This window comes from Oncorhynchus gorbuscha, linkage group LG15 (assembly GCF_021184085.1).
Source record: "Oncorhynchus gorbuscha isolate QuinsamMale2020 ecotype Even-year linkage group LG15, OgorEven_v1.0, whole genome shotgun sequence".
Classification (NCBI taxonomy): Eukaryota; Metazoa; Chordata; class Actinopteri; order Salmoniformes; family Salmonidae; genus Oncorhynchus; species Oncorhynchus gorbuscha.
Window position 1 is genome coordinate 84253385 of NC_060187.1, and position 22876 is coordinate 84276260.

Consider the following 22876-nt stretch of genomic DNA (forward strand, 5'->3'; position numbering starts at 1 on the left):
ACTGTCGACATATCTCTTTATTATGGCCATCGAAATGTTAGCTATTAAAATCAGATGCAACAATAAAATCAAGGGGATACAAATCCGGGGCTTAAAAACAAAGGTGTCATTGTACGCTGAGGACTCATGCTTTCTTTTAAAACCACCATTTGGATCGCTGCACAGCCTCATAGACAATCTAGATCATTTCTCTAACCTCTCTGGAATACAACTGAACTATGATAAGTGTACCATTATAAAGTTGGATGGTTTTCAGAGATTGGTGTGAGGGGTTGAGGGTAGCTGATGGGTGGGACTAAAATTAAAAATATAAAGATATGACTAATGTAAAATATACTGTGTCCCTAATATGTTTATTGTATGTATAAGCTAGAATTAGAAGCCTAAGTATTGATGTCCATTCATTTACTCCAATTAGGGGAGGGGTGGTAGGGTTAAGGGAAAATAATACAATGGAATGTTTGTAAAAAAAAATGTATGGGGGATTGGAAATGATAGAGACAGTTACATTGAAAGGACACACAATCTATCTGCAGTATTAAAGCTGATCTACCCCTAAAAATAACTAAATAGATGGTCATGAAGGAGAGGACACAATGAAAGGAGGAGAGGAGACTATTAAAGGAGATTTCTGAAGAATGTTGACCACTAGACCAGACCTGCCTGTGGGTCACATAGACCTGGGAGAGTTTGTCATTAAATGTATAACAAAGGATGTCACAAATCTGCATTTACTGTAGGAGCCAGACTGGGAAACCTGCATGTTTGGTTACTTCGGTGTGCCTCTTTTTTTAACTGTATGACGGGTGTGTTCTTTATAACGTTCCAATTCTTCAAGTATACATGTATGGCTCCATAGCTCAGTGGTTAGAGCACTGGTCTTGTAAACCAGGGGTCGTGAGTTCAATTCTCACTGGGGCCTCGATTTTGACTCTACCCTCTGTGACATTCATCTGAAACTTGACAAAGGGTGGGAGTTTCCATTTGCCAATTCTGTCCTGGGCTCCCCATCATGATTTAAAAAGTGCTGAAACTAGAGACAGGAGTAGCAGAGGTCATGTAATCCAGTGATGCACGTTGAAAGAATAACAACATTAACTTGAACTTTTCCTTATATTAACTGTAACTCAGTAAAAACGTTTCAATTGTTGCGTGTTGCATATATTTTTTGTTCAGTATAGTAAATAATGGCTACTTCTGAGAAAGTATTAAAACTTCTTAAGGCGAGGGGGCAGTATTCTGAATTTCTGCCTGACTGACGTGCCCAAAGTAAACTGCCTGTTATTCAGGCCCAGAAGCTAGGAAATGCATATAATTGATAGAATTTGATGGAAAACACTTTGAATTTTCTAAACGGTTAAAATAATGTTCGTGAGTATAACTGAATTCATATGGCAGGCGAAAACCCAAGGAAAATCCATCCAGAAATCGTTTGATTTTTTGGCGCTAAGAAACCTTTCCAATGCAAGTCTATGGGTCTGTATATAAAAATTCCTCCCAGATTGCTGTACCTATGGATTCCACTAGATGTCAACAGTCTTTATACAGGGTTTCAGGCTTGTTTGTTGAAATACGAACAAGTAATAGTAGTTTTTCCCAAGGGAGCTCAACAGGAAAAGTAGGCTTTTGGCGCCCGTGAATGAGGGTGCGCTCTTCGTTATTTTCCTTTCCTATTGAACACCGTTCTTTCTGTCTGGAGTATTATCCTTTATTTACAAATTAGGGTACCTGAGGATTGAATAGAACATTGTTTGACTTGTATGAACAAAGTTTACCGGTAGCTTTTTGGATTCCTTTGTATGCATGTTGAAGGAGTGGATTACTGAAATCAATGGCGCCAACTAAACTAACTTTTTGGAAATAAAGAAGGACTTTATCAAACAAAACAAGCATTCGTTGTGTAGCTGGGACCCTTGGGATTGAAAACAGAGGAAGATCTTAAAAGGTAAGTGATTTATTTCATCGCTATTTGCGATTCTGTGAAGCCTGTGCTGGTTTAAAAAATATTTTGATGTGGGGCGCTGTCCTCAGATAATCACAGGGTATGCTTCCGCCGTAAAGCCTTTTTGAAATCTGGCAATGCATTTGGATTAACAAGAAGTTAAGCTTTTAAATGATATTAGACACTTGTATCTTCATGAATGTTTAATATTATGACTTTGTATTTGAATTTGGCGCTCTCCAATTTCACTGGATGTTGTCGGAAGAGGGAATTACTGTCAAGAGGAGAGAAACAAGATTGTCCACTGTCGACATATCTCTTTATTATGGCCATCGAAATGTTAGCTATTAAAATCAGATGCAACAATAAAATCAAGGGGATAGAAATCCGGGGCTTAAAAACAAAGGTGTCATTGTACGCTGAGGACTCATGCTTTCTTTTAAAACCACCATTTGGATCGCTGCACAGCCTCATAGACAATCTAGATCATTTCTCTAACCTCTCTGGAATACAACTGAACTATGATAAGTGTACCATTATAAAGTTGGATGGTTTTCAGAGATTGGTGTGAGGGGTTGAGGGTAGCTGATGGGTGGGACTAAAATTAAAAATATAAAGATATGACTAATGTAAAATATACTGTGTCCCTAATATGTTTATTGTATGTATAAGCTAGAAGTAGAAGCCTAAGTATTGATGTCCATTCATTTACTCCAATTAGGGGAGGGGTGGTAGGGTTAAGGGAAAATAATACAATGGAATGTTTGTAAAAAAAAATGTATGGGGGATTGGAAATGATAGAGACAGTTACATTGAAAGGACACACAATCTATCTGCAGTATTAAAGCTGATCTACCCCTAAAAATAACTAAATAGATGGTCATGAAGGAGAGGACACAATGAAAGGAGGAGAGGAGACTATTAAAGGAGATTTCTGAAGAATGTTGACCACTAGACCAGACCTGCCTGTGGGTCACATAGACCTGGGAGAGTTTGTCATTAAATGTATAACAACGGATGTCACAAATCTGCATTTACTGTAGGAGCCAGACTGGGAAACCTGCATGTTTGGTTACTTCGGTGTGCCTCTTTTTTTAACTGTATGACGGGTGTGTTCTTTATAACGTTCCAATTCTTCAAGTATACCTGTATGGCTCCATAGCTCAGTGGTTAGAGCACTGGTCTTGTAAACCAGGGGTCGTGAGTTCAATTCTCACTGGGGCCTTGATTTTGACTCTACCCTCTGTGACATTCATCTGAAACTTGACAAAGGGTGGGAGTTTCCATTTGCCAATTCTGTCCTGGGCTCCCCATCATGATTTAAAAAGTGCTGAAACTAGAGACAGGAGTAGCAGAGGTCATGTAATCCAGTGATGCACGTTGAAAGAATAACAACATTAACTTGAACTTTTCCTTATATTAACTGTAACTCAGTAAAAACGTTTCAATTGTTGCGTGTTGCATATATTTTTTTTGTTCAGTATAGTAAATAATGGCTACTTCTGAGAAAGTATTAAAACTTCTTAAGGCGAGGGGGCAGTATTCTGAATTTCTGCCTGACTGACGTGCCCAAAGTAAACTGCCTGTTATTCAGGCCCAGAAGCTAGGAAATGCATATAATTGATAGAATTTGATGGAAAACACTTTGAATTTTCTAAACGGTTAAAATAATGTTTGTGAGTATAACTGAATTCATATGGCAGGCGAAAACCCAAGGAAAATCCATCCAGAAATCGTTTGATTTTTGGCGCTAAGAAACCTTTCCAATGCAAGTCTATGGGTCTGTATATAAAAATTCCTCCCAGATTGCTGTACCTATGGATTCCACTAGATGTCAACAGTCTTTATACAGGGTTTCAGGCTTGTTTGTTGAAATACGAACAAGTAATAGTAGTTTTTCCCAAGGGAGCTCAACAGGAAAAGTAGGCTTTTGGCGCCCGTGAATGAGGGTGCGCTCTTCGTTATTTTCCTTTCCTATTGAACACCGTTCTTTCTGTCTGGAGTATTATCCTTTATTTACAAATTAGGGTACCTGAGGATTGAATAGAACATTGTTTGACTTGTATGAACAAAGTTTACCGGTAGCTTTTTGGATTCCTTTGTATGCATGTTGAAGGAGTGGATTACTGAAATCAATGGCGCCAACTAAACTAACTTTTTGGAAATAAAGAAGGACTTTATCAAACAAAACAAGCATTCGTTGTGTAGCTGGGACCCTTGGGATTGAAAACAGAGGAAGATCTTAAAAGGTAAGTGATTTATTTCATCGCTATTTGCGATTCTGTGAAGCCTGTGCTGGTTTAAAAAATATTTTGATGTGGGGCGCTGTCCTCAGATAATCACAGGGTATGCTTCCGCCGTAAAGCCTTTTTGAAATCTGGCAACGCATTTGGATTAACAAGAAGTTACGCTTTTAAATGATATTAGACACTTGTATCTTCATGAATGTTTAATATTATGACTTTGTATTTGAATTTGGCGCTCTCCAATTTCACTGGATGTTGTCGGAAGAGGGAATTACTGTCAAGAGGAGTGAAACAAGATTGTCCACTGTCGACATATCTCTTTATTATGGCCATCGAAATGTTAGCTATTAAAATCAGATGCAACAATAAAATCAAGGGGATAGAAATCCGGGGCTTAAAAACAAAGGTGTCATTGTACGCTGAGGACTCATGCTTTCTTTTAAAACCACCATTTGGATCGCTGCACAGCCTCATAGACAATCTAGATCATTTCTCTAACCTCTCTGGAATACAACTGAACTATGATAAGTGTACCATTATAAAGTTGGATGGTTTTCAGAGATTGGTGTGAGGGGTTGAGGGTAGCTGATGGGTGGGACTAAAATTAAAAATATAAAAATGTGACTAATGTAAAATATACTGTGTCCCTAATATGTTTATTGTATGTATAAGCTAGAAGTAGAAGCCTAAGTATTGATGTCCATTCATTTACTCCAATTAGGGGAGGGGTGGTAGGGTTAAGGGAAAATAATACAATGGAATGTTTGTAAAAAAAAATGTATGGGGGATTGGAAATGATAGAGACAGTTACATTGAAAGGACACACAATCTATCTGCAGTATTAAAGCTGATCTACCCCTAAAAATAACTAAATAGATGGTCATGAAGGAGAGGACACAATGAAAGGAGGAGAGGAGACTATTAAAGGAGATTTCTGAAGAATGTTGACCACTAGACCAGACCTGCCTGTGGGTCACATAGACCTGGGAGAGTTTGTCATTAAATGTATAACAAAGGATGTCACAAATCTGCATTTACTGTAGGAGCCAGACTGGGAAACCTGCATGTTTGGTTACTTTGGTGGGCCTCTTTTTTTAACTGTATGACGGGTGTGTTCTTTATAACGTTCCAATTCTTCAAGTATACCTGTATGGCTCCATAGCTCAGTGGTTAGAGCACTGGTCTTGTAAACCAGGGGTCGTGAGTTCAATTCTCACTGGGGCCTCGATTTTGACTCTACCCTCTGTGACATTCATCTGAAACTTGACAAAGGGTGGGAGTTTCCATTTGCCAATTCTGTCCTGGGCTCCCCATCATGATTTAAAAAGTGCTGAAACTAGAGACAGGAGTAGCAGAGGTCATGTAATCCAGTGATGCACGTTGAAAGAATAACAACATTAACTTGAACTTTTCCTTATATTAACTGTAACTCAGTAAAAACGTTTCAATTGTTGCGTGTTGCATATATTTTTTTGTTGTTCAGTATAGTAAATAATGGCTACTTCTGAGAAAGTATTAAAACTTCTTAAGGCGAGGGGGCAGTATTCTGAATTTCTGCCTGACTGACGTGCCCAAAGTAAACTGCCTGTTATTCAGGCCCAGAAGCTAGGAAATGCATATAATTGATAGAATTTGATGGAAAACACTTTGAATTTTCTAAACGGTTAAAATAATGTTTGTGAGTATAACTGAATTCATATGGCAGGCGAAAACCCAAGGAAAATCCATCCAGAAATCGTTTGATTTTTTGGCGCTAAGAAACCTTTCCAATGCAAGTCTATGGGTCTGTATATAAAAATTCCTCCCAGATTGCTGTACCTATGGATTCCACTAGATGTCAACAGTCTTTATACAGGGTTTCAGGCTTGTTTGTTGAAATACGAACAAGTAATAGTAGTTTTTCCCAAGGGAGCTCAACAGGAAAAGTAGGCTTTTGGCGCCCGTGAATGAGGGTGCGCTCTTCGTTATTTTCCTTTCCTATTGAACACCGTTCTTTCTGTCTGGAGTATTATCCTTTATTTACAAATTAGGGTACCTGAGGATTGAATAGAACATTGTTTGACTTGTATGAACAAAGTTTACCGGTAGCTTTTTGGATTCCTTTGTATGCATGTTGAAGGAGTGGATTACTGAAATCAATGGCGCCAACTAAACTAACTTTTTTGGAAATAAAGAAGGACTTTATCAAACAAAACAAGCATTCGTTGTGTAGCTGGGACCCTTGGGATTGAAAACAGAGGAAGATCTTAAAAGGTAAGTGATTTATTTCATCGCTATTTGCGATTCTGTGAAGCCTGTGCTGGTTTAAAAAATATTTTGATGTGGGGCGCTGTCCTCAGATAATCACAGGGTATGCTTCCGCCGTAAAGCCTTTTTGAAATCTGGCAACGCATTTGGATTAACAAGAAGTTAAGCTTTTAAATGATATTAGACACTTGTATCTTCATGAATGTTTAATATTATGACTTTGTATTTGAATTTGGCGCTCTCCAATTTCACTGGATGTTGTCGGAAGAGGGAATTACTGTCAAGAGGAGTGAAACAAGATTGTCCACTGTCGACATATCTCTTTATTATGGCCATCGAAATGTTAGCTATTAAAATCAGATGCAACAATAAAATCAAGGGGATAGAAATCCGGGGCTTAAAAACAAAGGTGTCATTGTACGCTGAGGACTCATGCTTTCTTTTAAAACCACCATTTGGATCGCTGCACAGCCTCATAGACAATCTAGATCATTTCTCTAACCTCTCTGGAATACAACTGAACTATGATAAGTGTACCATTATAAAGTTGGATGGTTTTCAGAGATTGGTGTGAGGGTTGAGGGTAGCTGATGGGTGGGACTAAAATTAAAAATATAAAAATATGACTAATGTAAAATATACTGTGTCCCTAATATGTTTATTGTATGTATAAGCTAGAAGTAGAAGCCTAAGTATTGATGTCCATTCATTTACTCCAATTAGGGGAGGGTGGTAGGGTTAAGGGAAAATAATACAATGGAATGTTTGTAAAAAAAAATGTATGGGGGATTGGAAATGATAGAGACAGTTACATTGAAAGGACACACAATCTATCTGCAGTATTAAAGCTGATCTACCCCTAAAAATAACTAAATAGATGGTCATGAAGGAGAGGACACAATGAAAGGAGGAGAGGAGACTATTAAAGGAGATTTCTGAAGAATGTTGACCACTAGACCAGACCTGCCTGTGGGTCACATAGACCTGGGAGAGTTTGTCATTAAATGTATAACAAAGGATGTCACAAATCTGCATTTACTGTAGGAGCCAGACTGGGAAACCTGCATGTTTGGTTACTTCGGTGTGCCTCTTTTTTTAACTGTATGACGGGTGTGTTCTTTATAACGTTCCAATTCTTCAAGTATACCTGTATGGCTCCATAGCTCAGTGGTTAGAGCACTGGTCTTGTAAACCAGGGGTCGTGAGTTCAATTCTCACTGGGGCCTCGATTTTGACTCTACCCTCTGTGACATTCATCTGAAACTTGACAAAGGGTGGGAGTTTCCATTTGCCAATTCTGTCCTGGGCTCCCCATCATGATTTAAAAAGTGCTGAAACTAGAGACAGGAGTAGCAGAGGTCATGTAATCCAGTGATGCACGTTGAAAGAATAACAACATTAACTTGAACTTTTCCTTATATTAACTGTAACTCAGTAAAAACGTTTCAATTGTTGCGTGTTGCATATATTTTTTTTTGTTCAGTATAGTAAATAATGGCTACTTCTGAGAAAGTATTAAAACTTCTTAAGGCGAGGGGCAGTATTCTGAATTTCTGCCTGACTGACGTGCCCAAAGTAAACTGCCTGTTATTCAGGCCCAGAAGCTAGGAAATGCATATAATTGATAGAATTTGATGGAAAACACTTTGAATTTTCTAAACGGTTAAAATAATGTTTGTGAGTATAACTGAATTCATATGGCAGGCGAAAACCCAAGGAAAATCCATCCAGAAATCGTTTGATTTTTTGGCGCTAAGAAACCTTTCCAATGCAAGTCTATGGGTCTGTATATAAAAATTCCTCCCAGATTGCTGTACCTATGGATTCCACTAGATGTCAACAGTCTTTATACAGGGTTTCAGGCTTGTTTGTTGAAATACGAACAAGTAATAGTAGTTTTTCCCAAGGGAGCTCAACAGGAAAAGTAGGCTTTTGGCGCCCGTGAATGAGGGTGCGCTCTTCGTTATTTTCCTTTCCTATTGAACACCGTTCTTTCTGTCTGGAGTATTATCCTTTATTTACAAATTAGGGTACCTGAGGATTGAATAGAACATTGTTTGACTTGTATGAACAAAGTTTACCGGTAGCTTTTTGGATTCCTTTGTATGCATGTTGAAGGAGTGGATTACTGAAATCAATGGCGCCAACTAAACTAACTTTTTGGAAATAAAGAAGGACTTTATCAAACAAAACAAGCATTCGTTGTGTAGCTGGGACCCTTGGGATTGAAAACAGAGGAAGATCTTAAAAGGTAAGTGATTTATTTCATCGCTATTTGCGATTCTGTGAAGCCTGTGCTGGTTTAAAAAATATTTTGATGTGGGGCGCTGTCCTCAGATAATCACAGGGTATGCTTCCGCCGTAAAGCCTTTTTGAAATCTGGCAACGCATTTGGATTAACAAGAAGTTAAGCTTTTAAATGATATTAGACACTTGTATCTTCATGAATGTTTAATATTATGACTTTGTATTTGAATTTGGCGCTCTCCAATTTCACTGGATGTTGTCGGAAGAGGGAATTACTGTCAAGAGGAGTGAAACAAGATTGTCCACTGTCGACATATCTCTTTATTATGGCCATCGAAATGTTAGCTATTAAAATCAGATGCAACAATAAAATCAAGGGGATAGAAATCCGGGGCTTAAAAACAAAGGTGTCATTGTACGCTGAGGACTCATGCTTTCTTTTAAAACCACCATTTGGATCGCTGCACAGCCTCATAGACAATCTAGATCATTTCTCTAACCTCTCTGGAATACAACTGAACTATGATAAGTGTACCATTATAAAGTTGGATGGTTTTCAGAGATTGGTGTGAGGGGTTGAGGGTAGCTGATGGGTGGGACTAAAATTAAAAATATAAAGATATGACTAATGTAAAATATACTGTGTCCCTAATATGTTTATTGTATGTATAAGCTAGAAGTAGAAGCCTAAGATTGATGTCCATTCATTTACTCCAATTAGGGGAGGGGTGGTAGGGTTAAGGGAAAATAATACAATGGAATGTTTGTAAAAAAAAATGTATGGGGGATTGGAAATGATAGAGACAGTTACATTGAAAGGACACACAATCTATCTGCAGTATTAAAGCTGATCTACCCCTAAAAATAACTAAATAGATGGTCATGAAGGAGAGGACACAATGAAAGGAGGAGAGGAGACTATTAAAGGAGATTTCTGAAGAATGTTGACCACTAGACCAGACCTGCCTGTGGGTCACATAGACCTGGGAGAGTTTGTCATTAAATGTATAACAAAGGATGTCACAAATCTGCATTTACTGTAGGAGCCAGACTGGGAAACCTGCATGTTTGGTTACTTCGGTGTGCCTCTTTTTTTAACTGTATGACGGGTGTGTTCTTTATAACGTTCCAATTCTTCAAGTATACCTGTATGGCTCCATAGCTCAGTGGTTAGAGCACTGGTCTTGTAAACCAGGGGTCGTGAGTTCAATTCTCACTGGGGCCTCGATTTTGACTCTACCCTCTGTGACATTCATCTGAAACTTGACAAAGGGTGGGAGTTTCCATTTGCCAATTCTGTCCTGGGCTCCCCATCATGATTTAAAAAGTGCTGAAACTAGAGACAGGAGTAGCAGAGGTCATGTAATCCAGTGATGCACGTTGAAAGAATAACAACATTAACTTGAACTTTTCCTTATATTAACTGTAACTCAGTAAAAACGTTTCAATTGTTGCGTGTTGCATATATTTTTTTTTGTTCAGTATAGTAAATAATGGCTACTTCTGAGAAAGTATTAAAACTTCTTAAGGCGAGGGGGCAGTATTCTGAATTTCTGCCTGACTGACGTGCCCAAAGTAAACTGCCTGTTATTCAGGCCCAGAAGCTAGGAAATGCATATAATTGATAGAATTTGATGGAAAACACTTTGAATTTTCTAAACGGTTAAAATAATGTTTGTGAGTATAACTGAATTCATATGGCAGGCGAAAACCCAAGGAAAATCCATCCAGAAATCGTTTGATTTTTGGCGCTAAGAAACCTTTCCAATGCAAGTCTATGGGTCTGTATATAAAAATTCCTCCCAGATTGCTGTACCTATGGATTCCACTAGATGTCAACAGTCTTTATACAGGGTTTCAGGCTTGTTTGTTGAAATACGAACAAGTAATAGTAGTTTTTCCCAAGGGAGCTCAACAGGAAAAGTAGGCTTTTGGCGCCCGTGAATGAGGGTGCGCTCTTCGTTATTTTCCTTTCCTATTGAACACCGTTCTTTCTGTCTGGAGTATTATCCTTTATTTACAAATTAGGGTACCTGAGGATTGAATAGAACATTGTTTGACTTGTATGAACAAAGTTTACCGGTAGCTTTTTGGATTCCTTTGTATGCATGTTGAAGGAGTGGATTACTGAAATCAATGGCGCCAACTAAACTAACTTTTTGGAAATAAAGAAGGACTTTATCAAACAAAAACAAGCATTCGTTGTGTAGCTGGGACCCTTGGGATTGAAAACAGAGGAAGATCTTAAAAGGTAAGTGATTTATTTCATCGCTATTTGCGATTCTGTGAAGCCTGTGCTGGTTTAAAAAATATTTTGATGTGGGGCGCTGTCCTCAGATAATCACAGGGTATGCTTCCGCCGTAAAGCCTTTTTGAAATCTGGCAACGCATTTGGATTAACAAGAAGTTAAGCTTTTAAATGATATTAGACACTTGTATCTTCATGAATGTTTAATATTATGACTTTGTATTTGAATTTGGCGCTCTCCAATTTCACTGGATGTTGTCGGAAGAGGGAATTACTGTCAAGAGGAGTGAAACAAGATTGTCCACTGTCGACATATCTCTTTATTATGGCCATCGAAATGTTAGCTATTAAAATCAGATGCAACAATAAAATCAAGGGGATAGAAATCCGGGGCTTAAAAACAAAGGTGTCATTGTACGCTGAGGACTCATGCTTTCTTTTAAAACCACCATTTGGATCGCTGCACAGCCTCATAGACAATCTAGATCATTTCTCTAACCTCTCTGGAATACAACTGAACTATGATAAGTGTACCATTATAAAGTTGGATGGTTTTCAGAGATTGGTGTGAGGGGTTGAGGGTAGCTGATGGGTGGGACTAAAATTAAAAATATTAAAATGTGACTAATGTAAAATATACTGTGTCCCTAATATGTTTATTGTATGTATAAGCTAGAAGTAGAAGCCTAAGTATTGATGTCCATTCATTTACTCCAATTAGGGGAGGGGTGGTAGGGTTAAGGGAAAATAATACAATGGAATGTTTGTAAAAAAAAATGTATGGGGGATTGGAAATGATAGAGACAGTTACATTGAAAGGACACACAATCTATCTGCAGTATTAAAGCTGATCTACCCCTAAAAATAACTAAATAGATGGTCATGAAGGAGAGGACACAATGAAAGGAGGAGAGGAGACTATTAAAGGAGATTTCTGAAGAATGTTGACCACTAGACCAGACCTGCCTGTGGGTCACATAGACCTGGGAGAGTTTGTCATTAAATGTATAACAAAGGATGTCACAAATCTGCATTTACTGTAGGAGCCAGACTGGGAAACCTGCATGTTTGGTTACTTGGTGTGCCTCTTTTTTTAACTGTATGACGGGTGTGTTCTTTATAACGTTCCAATTCTTCAAGTATACCTGTATGGCTCCATAGCTCAGTGGTTAGAGCACTGGTCTTGTAAACCAGGGGTCGTGAGTTCAATTCTCACTGGGGCCTCGATTTTGACTCTACCCTCTGTGACATTCATCTGAAACTTGACAAAGGGTGGGAGTTTCCATTTGCCAATTCTGTCCTGGGCTCCCCATCATGATTTAAAAAGTGCTGAAACTAGAGACAGGAGTAGCAGAGGTCATGTAATCCAGTGATGCACGTTGAAAGAATAACAACATTAACTTGAACTTTTCCTTATATTAACTGTAACTCAGTAAAAACGTTTCAATTGTTGCGTGTTGCATATATTTTTTTTTTGTTCAGTATAGTAAATAATGGCTACTTCTGAGAAAGTATTAAAACTTCTTAAGGCGAGGGGGCAGTATTCTGAATTTCTGCCTGACTGACGTGCCCAAAGTAAACTGCCTGTTATTCAGGCCCAGAAGCTAGGAAATGCATATAATTGATAGAATTTGATGGAAAACACTTTGAATTTTCTAAACGGTTAAAATAATGTTTGTGAGTATAACTGAATTCATATGGCAGGCGAAAACCCAAGGAAAATCCATCCAGAAATCGTTTGATTTTTTGGCGCTAAGAAACCTTTCCAATGCAAGTCTATGGGTCTGTATATAAAAATTCCTCCCAGATTGCTGTACCTATGGATTCCACTAGATGTCAACAGTCTTTATACAGGGTTTCAGGCTTGTTTGTTGAAATACGAACAAGTAATAGTAGTTTTTCCCAAGGGAGCTCAACAGGAAAAGTAGGCTTTTGGCGCCCGTGAATGAGGGTGCGCTCTTTGTTATTTTCCTTTCCTATTGAACACCGTTCTTTCTGTCTGGAGTATTATCCTTTATTTACAAATTAGGGTACCTGAGGATTGAATAGAACATTGTTTGACTTGTATGAACAAAGTTTACCGGTAGCTTTTTGGATTCCTTTGTATGCATGTTGAAGGAGTGGATTACTGAAATCAATGGCGCCAACTAAACTAACTTTTTGGAAATAAAGAAGGACTTTATCAAACAAAACAAGCATTCGTTGTGTAGCTGGGACCCTTGGGATTGAAAACAGAGGAAGATCTTAAAAGGTAAGTGATTTATTTCATCGCTATTTGCGATTCTGTGAAGCCTGTGCTGGTTTAAAAATATTTTGATGTGGGGCGCTGTCCTCAGATAATCACAGGGTATGCTTCCGCCGTAAAGCCTTTTTGAAATCTGGCAACGCATTTGGATTAACAAGAAGTTACGCTTTTAAATGATATTAGACACTTGTATCTTCATGAATGTTTAATATTATGACTTTGTATTTGAATTTGGCGCTCTCCAATTTCACTGGATGTTGTCGGAAGAGGGAATTACTGTCAAGAGGAGTGAAACAAGATTGTCCACTGTCGACATATCTCTTTATTATGGCCATCGAAATGTTAGCTATTAAAATCAGATGCAACAATAAAATCAAGGGGATAGAAATCCGGGGCTTAAAAACAAAGGTGTCATTGTACGCTGAGGACTCATGCTTTCTTTTAAAACCACCATTTGGATCGCTGCACAGCCTCATAGACAATCTAGATCATTTCTCTAACCTCTCTGGAATACAACTGAACTATGATAAGTGTACCATTATAAAGTTGGATGGTTTTCAGAGATTGGTGTGAGGGGTTGAGGGTAGCTGATGGGTGGGACTAAAATTAAAAATATAAAAATGTGACTAATGTAAAATATACTGTGTCCCTAATATGTTTATTGTATGTATAAGCTAGAAGTAGAAGCCTAAGTATTGATGTCCATTCATTTACTCCAATTAGGGGAGGGGTGGTAGGGTTAAGGGAAAATAATACAATGGAATGTTTGTAAAAAGAAATGTATGGGGGATTGGAAATGATAGAGACAGTTACATTGAAAGGACACACAATCTATCTGCAGTATTAAAGCTGATCTACCCCTAAAAATAACTAAATAGATGGTCATGAAGGAGAGGACACAATGAAAGGAGGAGAGGAGACTATTAAAGGAGATTTCTGAAGAATGTTGACCACTAGACCAGACCTGCCTGTGGGTCACATAGACCTGGGAGAGTTTGTCATTAAATGTATAACAAAGGATGTCACAAATCTGCATTTACTGTAGGAGCCAGACTGGGAAACCTGCATGTTTGGTTACTTCGGTGTGCCTCTTTTTTTAACTGTATGACGGGTGTGTTCTTTATAACGTTCCAATTCTTCAAGTATACCTGTATGGCTCCATAGCTCAGTGGTTAGAGCACTGGTCTTGTAAACCAGGGGTCGTGAGTTCAATTCTCACTGGGGCCTTGATTTTGACTCTACCCTCTGTGACATTCATCTGAAACTTGACAAAGGGTGGGAGTTTCCATTTGCCAATTCTGTCCTGGGCTCCCCATCATGATTTAAAAAGTGCTGAAACTAGAGACAGGAGTAGCAGAGGTCATGTAATCCAGTGATGCACGTTGAAAGAATAACAACATTAACTTGAACTTTTCCTTATATTAACTGTAACTCAGTAAAAACGTTTCAATTGTTGCGTGTTGCATATATATTTTTTTGTTCAGTATAGTAAATAATGGCTACTTCTGAGAAAGTATTAAAACTTCTTAAGGCGAGGGGGCAGTATTCTGAATTTCTGCCTGACTGACGTGCCCAAAGTAAACTGCCTGTTATTCAGGCCCAGAAGCTAGGAAATGCATATAATTGATAGAATTTGATGGAAAACACTTTGAATTTTCTAAACGGTTAAAATAATGTTTGTGAGTATAACTGAATTCATATGGCAGGCGAAAACCCAAGGAAAATCCATCCAGAAATCGTTTGATTTTTGGCGCTAAGAAACCTTTCCAATGCAAGTCTATGGGTCTGTATATAAAAATTCCTCCCAGATTGCTGTACCTATGGATTCCACTAGATGTCAACAGTCTTTATACAGGGTTTCAGGCTTGTTTGTTGAAATACGAACAAGTAATAGTAGTTTTTCCCAAGGGAGCTCAACAGGAAAAGTAGGCTTTTGGCGCCCGTGAATGAGGGTGCGCTCTTTGTTATTTTCCTTTCCTATTGAACACCGTTCTTTCTGTCTGGAGTATTATCCTTTATTTACAAATTAGGGTACCTGAGGATTGAATAGAACATTGTTTGACTTGTATGAACAAAGTTTACCGGTAGCTTTTGGATTCCTTTGTATGCATGTTGAAGGAGTGGATTACTGAAATCAATGGCGCCAACTAAACTAACTTTTTGGAAATAAAGAAGGACTTTATCAAACAAAACAAGCATTCGTTGTGTAGCTGGGACCCTTGGGATTGAAAACAGAGGAAGATCTTAAAAGGTAAGTGATTTATTTCATCGCTATTTGCGATTCTGTGAAGCCTGTGCTGGTTTAAAAAATATTTTGATGTGGGGCGCTGTCCTCAGATAATCACAGGGTATGCTTCCGCCGTAAAGCCTTTTTGAAATCTGGCAACGCATTTGGATTAACAAGAAGTTACGCTTTTAAATGATATTAGACACTTGTATCTTCATGAATGTTTAATATTATGACTTTGTATTTGAATTTGGCGCTCTCCAATTTCACTGGATGTTGTCGGAAGAGGGAATTACTGTCAAGAGGAGTGAAACAAGATTGTCCACTGTCGACATATCTCTTTATTATGGCCATCGAAATGTTAGCTATTAAAATCAGATGCAACAATAAAATCAAGGGGATAGAAATCCGGGGCTTAAAAACAAAGGTGTCATTGTACGCTGAGGACTCATGCTTTCTTTTAAAACCACCATTTGGATCGCTGCACAGCCTCATAGACAATCTAGATCATTTCTCTAACCTCTCTGGAATACAACTGAACTATGATAAGTGTACCATTATAAAGTTGGATGGTTTTCAGAGATTGGTGTGAGGGGTTGAGGGTAGCTGATGGGTGGGACTAAAATTAAAAATATTAAAATATGACTAATGTAAAATATACTGTGTCCCTAATATGTTTATTGTATGTATAAGCTAGAAGTAGAAGCCTAAGTATTGATGTCCATTCATTTACTCCAATTAGGGGAGGGGTGGTAGGGTTAAGGGAAAATAATACAATGGAATGTTTGTAAAAAAAATGTATGGGGGATTGGAAATGATAGAGACAGTTACATTGAAAGGACACACAATCTATCTGCAGTATTAAAGCTGATCTACCCCTAAAAATAACTAAATAGATGGTCATGAAGGAGAGGACACAATGAAAGGAGGAGAGGAGACTATTAAAGGAGATTTCTGAAGAATGTTGACCACTAGACCAGACCTGCCTGTGGGTCACATAGACCTGGGAGAGTTTGTCATTAAATGTATAACAAAGGATGTCACAAATCTGCATTTACTGTAGGAGCCAGACTGGGAAACCTGCATGTTTGGTTACTTCGGTGTGCCTCTTTTTTAACTGTATGACGGGTGTGTTCTTTATAACGTTCCAATTCTTCAAGTATACCTGTATGGCTCCATAGCTCAGTGGTTAGAGCACTGGTCTTGTAAACCAGGGGTCGTGAGTTCAATTCTCACTGGGGCCTCGATTTTGACTCTACCCTCTGTGACATTCATCTGAAACTTGACAAAGGGTGGGAGTTTCCATTTGCCAATTCTGTCCTGGGCTCCCCATCATGATTTAAAAAGTGCTGAAACTAGAGACAGGAGTAGCAGAGGTCATGTAATCCAGTGATGCACGTTGAAAGAATAACAACATTAACTTGAACTTTTCCTTATATTAACTGTAACTCAGTAAAAACGTTTCAATTGTTGCGTGTTGCATATATATTTTTTTTGTTCAGTATAGTAAATAATGGCTACTTCTGAGAAAGTATTAAAACTTCTTAAGGCGAGGGGGCAGTATTCTGAATTTCTGCCTGACTGACGTGCCCAAAGTAAACTGCCTGTTATTCAGGCCCAGAAGCTAGGAAATGCATATAATTGATAGAATTTGATGGAAAACACTTTGAATTTTCTAAACGGTTAAAATAATGTTTGTGAGTATAACTGAATTCATATGGCAGGCGAAAACCCAAGGAAAATCCATCCAGAAATCGTTTGATTTTTTGGCGCTAAGAAACCTTTCCAATGCAAGTCTATGGGTCTGTATATAAAAATTCCTCCCAGATTGCTGTACCTATGGATTCCACTAGATGTCAACAGTCTTTATACAGGGTTTCAGGCTTGTTTGTTGAAATACGAACAAGTAATAGTAGTTTTTCCCAAGGGAGCTCAACAGGAAAAGTAGGCTTTTGGCGCCCGTGAATGAGGGTGCGCTCTTGTTATTTTCCTTTCCTATTGAACACCGTTCTTTCTGTCTGGAGTATTATCCTTTATTTACAAATTAGGGTACCTGAGGATTGAATAGAACATTGTTTGACTTGTATGAACAAAGTTTACCGGTAGCTTTTGGATTCCTTTGTATGCATGTTGAAGGAGTGGATTACTGAAATCAATGGCGCCAACTAAACTAACTTTTTGGAAATAAAGAAGGACTTTATCAAACAAAACAAGCATTCGTTGTGTAGCTGGGACCCTTGGGATTGAAAACAGAGGAAGATCTTAAAAGGTAAGTGATTTATTTCATCGCTATTTGCGATTCTGTGAAGCCTGTGCTGGTTTAAAAAATATTTTGATGTGGGGCGCTGTCCTCAGATAATCACAGGGTATGCTTCCGCCGTAAAGCCTTTTTGAAATCTGGCAACGCATTTGGATTAACAAGAAGTTACGCTTTTAAATGATATTAGACACTTGTATCTTCATGAATGTTTAATATTATGACTTTGTATTTGAATTTGGCGCTCTCCAATTTCACTGGATGTTGTCGGAAGAGGGAATTACTGTCAAGAGGAGTGAAACAAGATTGTCCACTGTCGACATATCTCTTTATTATGGCCATCGAAATGTTAGCTATTAAAATCAGATGCAACAATAAAATCAAGGGGATAGAAATCCGGGGCTTAAAAACAAAGGTGTCATTGTACGCTGAGGACTCATGCTTTCTTTTAAAACCACCATTTGGATCGCTGCACAGCCTCATAGACAATCTAGATCATTTCTCTAACCTCTCTGGAATACAACTGAACTATGATAAGTGTACCATTATAAAGTTGGATGGTTTTCAGAGATTGGTGTGAGGGTTGAGGGTAGCTGATGGGTGGGACTAAAATTAAAAATATTAAAATGTGACTAATGTAAAATATACTGTGTCCCTAATATGTTTATTGTATGTATAAGCTAGAAGTAGAAGCCTAAGTATTGATGTCCATTCATTTACTCCAATTAGGGGAGGGGTGGTAGGGTTAAGGGAAAATAATACAATGGAATGTTTGTAAAAAAAATGTATGGGGGATTGGAAATGATAGAGACAGTTACATTGAAAGGACACACAATCTATCTGCAGTATTAAAGCTGATCTACCCCTAAAAATAACTAAATAGATGGTCATGAAGGAGAGGACACAATGAAAGGAGGAGAGGAGACTATTAAAGGAGATTTCTGAAGAATGTTGACCACTAGACCAGACCTGCCTGTGGGTCACATAGACCTGGGAGAGTTTGTCATTAAATGTATAACAAAGGATGTCACAAATCTGCATTTACTGTAGGAGCCAGACTGGGAAACCTGCATGTTTGGTTACTTCGGTGTGCCTCTTTTTTAACTGTATGACGGGTGTGTTCTTTATAACGTTCCAATTCTTCAAGTATACCTGTATGGCTCCATAGCTCAGTGGTTAGAGCACTGGTCTTGTAAACCAGGGGTCGTGAGTTCAATTCTCACTGGGGCCTTGATTTTGACTCTACCCTCTGTGACATTCATCTGAAACTTGACAAAGGGTGGGAGTTTCCATTTGCCAATTCTGTCCTGGGCTCCCCATCATGATTTAAAAAGTGCTGAAACTAGAGACAGGAGTAGCAGAGGTCATGTTATCCAGTGATGCACGTTGAAAGAATAACAACATTAACTTGAACTTTTCCTTATATTAACTGTAACTCAGTAAAAACGTTTCAATTGTTGCGTGTTGCATATATATTTTTTTGTTCAGTATAGTAAATAATGGCTACTTCTGAGAAAGTATTAAAACTTCTTAAGGCGAGGGGCAGTATTCTGAATTTCTGCCTGACTGACGTGCCCAAAGTAAACTGCCTGTTATTCAGGCCCAGAAGCTAGGAAATGCATATAATTGATAGAATTTGATGGAAAACACTTTGAATTTTCTAAACGGTTAAAATAATGTTTGTGAGTATAACTGAATTCATATGGCAGGCGAAAACCCAAGGAAAATCCATCCAGAAATCGTTTGATTTTTTGGCGCTAAGAAACCTTTCCAATGCAAGTCTATGGGTCTGTATATAAAAATTCCTCCCAGATTGCTGTACCTATGGATTCCACTAGATGTCAACAGTCTTTATACAGGGTTTCAGGCTTGTTTGTTGAAATACGAACAAGTAATAGTAGTTTTTCCCAAGGGAGCTCAACAGGAAAAGTAGGCTTTTGGCGCCCGTGAATGAGGGTGCGCTCTTCGTTATTTTCCTTTCCTATTGAACACCGTTCTTTCTGTCTGGAGTATTATCCTTTATTTACAAATTAGGGTACCTGAGGATTGAATAGAACATTGTTTGACTTGTATGAACAAAGTTTACCGGTAGCTTTTGGATTCCTTTGTATGCATGTTGAAGGAGTGGATTACTGAAATCAATGGCGCCAACTAAACTAACTTTTTGGAAATAAAGAAGGACTTTATCAAACAAAACAAGCATTCGTTGTGTAGCTGGGACCCTTGGGATTGAAAACAGAGGAAGATCTTAAAAGGTAAGTGATTTATTTCATCGCTATTTGCGATTCTGTGAAGCCTGTGCTGGTTTAAAAAATATTTTGATGTGGGGCGCTGTCCTCAGATAATCACAGGGTATGCTTCCGCCGTAAAGCCTTTTTGAAATCTGGCAACGCATTTGGATTAACAAGAAGTTACGCTTTTAAATGATATTAGACACTTGTATCTTCATGAATGTTTAATATTATGACTTTGTATTTGAATTTGGCGCTCTCCAATTTCACTGGATGTTGTCGGAAGAGGGAATTACTGTCAAGAGGAGTGAAACAAGATTGTCCACTGTCGACATATCTCTTTATTATGGCCATCGAAATGTTAGCTATTAAAATCAGATGCAACAATAAAATCAAGGGGATAGAAATCCGGGGCTTAAAAACAAAGGTGTCATTGTACGCTGAGGACTCATGCTTTCTTTTAAAACCACCATTTGGATCGCTGCACAGCCTCATAGACAATCTAGATCATTTCTCTAACCTCTCTGGAATACAACTGAACTATGATAAGTGTACCATTATAAAGTTGGATGGTTTTCAGAGATTGGTGTGAGGGTTGAGGGTAGCTGATGGGTGGGACTAAAATTAAAAATATAAAAATATGACTAATGTAAAATATACTGTGTCCCTAATATGTTTATTGTATGTATAAGCTAGAAGTAGAAGCCTAAGTATTGATGTCCATTCATTTACTCCAATTAGGGGAGGGGTGGTAGGTTTAAGGGAAAATAATACAATGGAATGTTTGTAAAAAAATGTATGGGGATTGGAAATGATAGAGACAGTTACATTGAAAGGACACACAATCTATCTGCAGTATTAAAGCTGATCTACCCCTAAAAATAACTAAATAGATGGTCATGAAGGAGAGGACACAATGAAAGGAGGAGAGGAGACTATTAAAGGAGATTTCTGAAGAATGTTGACCACTAGACCAGACCTGCCTGTGGGTCACATAGACCTGGGAGAGTTTGTCATTAAATGTATAACAAAGGATGTCACAAATCTGCATTTACTGTAGGAGCCAGACTGGGAAACCTGCATGTTTGGTTACTTCGGTGTGCCTCTTTTTTTTTTTAACTGTATGACGGGTGTGTTCTTTATAACGTTCCAATTCTTCAAGTATACCTGTATGGCTCCATAGCTCAGTGGTTAGAGCACTGGTCTTGTAAACCAGGGGTCGTGAGTTCAATTCTCACTGGGGCCTTGATTTTGACTCTACCCTCTGTGACATTCATCTGAAACTTGACAAAGGGTGGGAGTTTCCATTTGCCAATTCTGTCCTGGGCTCCCCATCATGATTTAAAAAGTGCTGAAACTAGAGACAGGAGTAGCAGAGGTCATGTTATCCAGTGATGCACGTTGAAAGAATAACAACATTAACTTGAACTTTTCCTTATATTAACTGTAACTCAGTAAAAACGTTTCAATTGTTGCGTGTTGCATATATATATTTTTTGTTCAGTATAGTAAATAATGGCTACTTCTGAGAAAGTATTAAAACTTCTTAAGGCGAGGGGGCAGTATTCTGAATTTCTGCCTGACTGACGTGCCCAAAGTAAACTGCCTGTTATTCAGGCCCAGAAGCTAGGAAATGCATATAATTGATAGAATTTGATGGAAAACACTTTGAATTTTCTAAACGGTTAAAATAATGTTTGTGAGTATAACTGAATTCATATGGCAGGCGAAAACCCAAGGAAAATCCATCCAGAAATCGTTTGATTTTTGGCGCTAAGAAACCTTTCCAATGCAAGTCTATGGGTCTGTATATAAAAATTCCTCCCAGATTGCTGTACCTATGGATTCCACTAGATGTCAACAGTCTTTATACAGGGATTTCAGGCTTGTTTGTTGAAATACGAACAAGTAATAGTAGTTTTTCCCAAGGGAGCTCAACAGGAAAAGTAGGCTTTTGGCGCCCGTGAATGAGGGTGCGCTCTTCGTTATTTTCCTTTCCTATTGAACACCGTTCTTTCTGTCTGGAGTATTATCCTTTATTTACAAATTAGGGTACCTGAGGATTGAATAGAACATTGTTTGACTTGTATGAACAAAGTTTACCGGTAGCTTTTGGATTCCTTTGTATGCATGTTGAAGGAGTGGATTACTGAAATCAATGGCGCCAACTAAACTAACTTTTTTGGAAATAAAGAAGGACTTTATCAAACAAAACAAGCATTCGTTGTGTAGCTGGGACCCTTGGGATTGAAAACAGAGGAAGATCTTAAAAGGTAAGTGATTTATTTCATCGCTATTTGCGATTCTGTGAAGCCTGTGCTGGTTTAAAAAATATTTTGATGTGGGGCGCTGTCCTCAGATAATCACAGGGTATGCTTCCGCCGTAAAGCCTTTTTGAAATCTGGCAACGCATTTGGATTAACAAGAAGTTACGCTTTTAAATGATATTAGACACTTGTATCTTCATGAATGTTTAATATTATGACTTTGTATTTGAATTTGGCGCTCTCCAATTTCACTGGATGTTGTCGGAAGAGGGAATTACTGTCAAGAGGAGTGAAACAAGATTGTCCACTGTCGACATATCTCTTTATTATGGCCATCGAAATGTTAGCTATTAAAATCAGATGCAACAATAAAATCAAGGGGATAGAAATCCGGGGCTTAAAAACAAAGGTGTCATTGTACGCTGAGGACTCATGCTTTCTTTTAAAACCACCATTTGGATCGCTGCACAGCCTCATAGACAATCTAGATCATTTCTCTAACCTCTCTGGAATACAACTGAACTATGATAAGTGTACCATTATAAAGTTGGATGGTTTTCAGAGATTGGTGTGAGGGGTTGAGGGTAGCTGATGGGTGGGACTAAAATTAAAAATATAAAAATATGACTAATGTAAAATATACTGTGTCCCTAATATGTTTATTGTATGTATAAGCTAGAAGTAGAAGCCTAAGTATTGATGTCCATTCATTTACTCCA

At 38.2% G+C, this 22876-nt stretch overlaps 10 non-coding genes across 10 annotated transcripts; all 10 read left to right on the forward strand.

Moving 5' to 3' along the window:
• The first annotated feature begins 849 nt into the window (after positions 1–849).
• trnat-ugu lies at positions 850–922 on the forward strand. The gene has a single exon. It is a non-coding gene; the product is annotated as a tRNA-Thr (tRNA).
• Positions 923–3094: 2172 nt separating this feature from the next.
• Positions 3095–3167, forward strand: trnat-ugu. The gene has a single exon. It is a non-coding gene; the product is annotated as a tRNA-Thr (tRNA).
• Positions 3168–5340: 2173 nt separating this feature from the next.
• trnat-ugu lies at positions 5341–5413 on the forward strand. The gene has a single exon. It is a non-coding gene; the product is annotated as a tRNA-Thr (tRNA).
• A 2175-nt stretch (positions 5414–7588) lies between these two features.
• Positions 7589–7661, forward strand: trnat-ugu. Its single transcript has one exon. It is a non-coding gene; the product is annotated as a tRNA-Thr (tRNA).
• A 2173-nt stretch (positions 7662–9834) lies between these two features.
• trnat-ugu lies at positions 9835–9907 on the forward strand. Its single transcript has one exon. It is a non-coding gene; the product is annotated as a tRNA-Thr (tRNA).
• Positions 9908–12081: 2174 nt separating this feature from the next.
• trnat-ugu lies at positions 12082–12154 on the forward strand. Its single transcript has one exon. It is a non-coding gene; the product is annotated as a tRNA-Thr (tRNA).
• Positions 12155–14329: 2175 nt separating this feature from the next.
• Positions 14330–14402, forward strand: trnat-ugu. The gene has a single exon. It is a non-coding gene; the product is annotated as a tRNA-Thr (tRNA).
• A 2171-nt stretch (positions 14403–16573) lies between these two features.
• Positions 16574–16646, forward strand: trnat-ugu. Its single transcript has one exon. It is a non-coding gene; the product is annotated as a tRNA-Thr (tRNA).
• Positions 16647–18817: 2171 nt separating this feature from the next.
• On the forward strand, positions 18818–18890 carry trnat-ugu. The gene has a single exon. It is a non-coding gene; the product is annotated as a tRNA-Thr (tRNA).
• A 2173-nt stretch (positions 18891–21063) lies between these two features.
• Positions 21064–21136, forward strand: trnat-ugu. The gene has a single exon. It is a non-coding gene; the product is annotated as a tRNA-Thr (tRNA).
• Positions 21137–22876: the final 1740 nt, after the last annotated feature.